This window comes from Arachis stenosperma, chromosome 6, assembly GCF_014773155.1.
Source record: "Arachis stenosperma cultivar V10309 chromosome 6, arast.V10309.gnm1.PFL2, whole genome shotgun sequence".
NCBI classification, from domain to species: Eukaryota; Viridiplantae; Streptophyta; class Magnoliopsida; order Fabales; family Fabaceae; genus Arachis; species Arachis stenosperma.
Window position 1 is genome coordinate 118,086,416 of NC_080382.1, and position 909 is coordinate 118,087,324.

Genomic DNA, 909 nt, shown 5'->3' on the forward strand with positions numbered 1-909 from the left:
TTGGGTGATTTCTCCATGAAGAATTGTAGGTATTTCCATAGGGTTCTCCTAGGTAATTCACCTCTTCCATGGAAGGGTTCTCAGGATCATAAGCTTCTTCCTCAGATGAAGCATCCTTAGTACTGTTTGGTGCATTTTGCATTCCAGACAGACTTTGAGAAATCAAATTGACTTGTTGAGTCAATATCTTATTCTGAGCCAGTATGGCATTCAGAGCATCAATCTCAAGAACTCCTTTCTTCTGACTAGTCCCATTATTCACAGGATTCCTTTCAGAAGTGTACATGAATTGGTTATTTGCAACCATTTCAATCAGCTCTTGAGCTTCTGCAGGCGTCTTCTTCAGATGAAGAGATCCTCCAGCAGAGCTATCCAAAGACATCTTGGATAGTTCAGAGAGACCATCATAGAAAATACCTATGATGCTCCATTCAGAAAGCATGTCTGAAGGACATTTTCTGATTAATTGCTTGTATCTTTCCCAAGCTTCATAGAGGGATTCTCCATCCTTCTGTCTGAAGGTTTGGACTTCCACTCTAAGCTTACTCCATCTTTGTGGTGGAAAGAACTTTGCCCAGAAGGCATTGACTAGCTTTTCCCAAGAGTCCAGGCTTTCTTTAGGTTGAGAATCCAACCATATTCTAGCTCTGTCTCTTACAGCAAAAGGGAATAGCATCAGTCTGTAGACCTCAGGGTTAACCCCATTAGTCTTGACTGTGTCACAGATTTGCAAGAATTCAGCTAAAAACTGATGAGGATCTTCCATTGGAAGTCCATGGAACTTGCAATTCTGTTGCATTAGAGAAACTAATTGAGGCTTAAGCTCAAAGTTGTTTGCTCCAATGGCAGGGATAGAGATGCTTCTCCCATAAAAATCAGGAGTAGGTGCAGTAAAGTCACCCAGCACCT

The 909-nt window shown here is 41.6% G+C and overlaps 1 non-coding gene across 1 annotated transcript; it reads left to right on the top strand.

Moving 5' to 3' along the window:
* The first annotated feature begins 436 nt into the window (after nt 1-436).
* Nucleotides 437-544, top strand: LOC130937289 (small nucleolar RNA R71). Its single transcript, XR_009068513.1, has one exon. It is a non-coding gene; the product is annotated as a small nucleolar RNA R71 (small nucleolar RNA).
* The last annotated feature ends 365 nt before the right edge of the window (nt 545-909 follow it).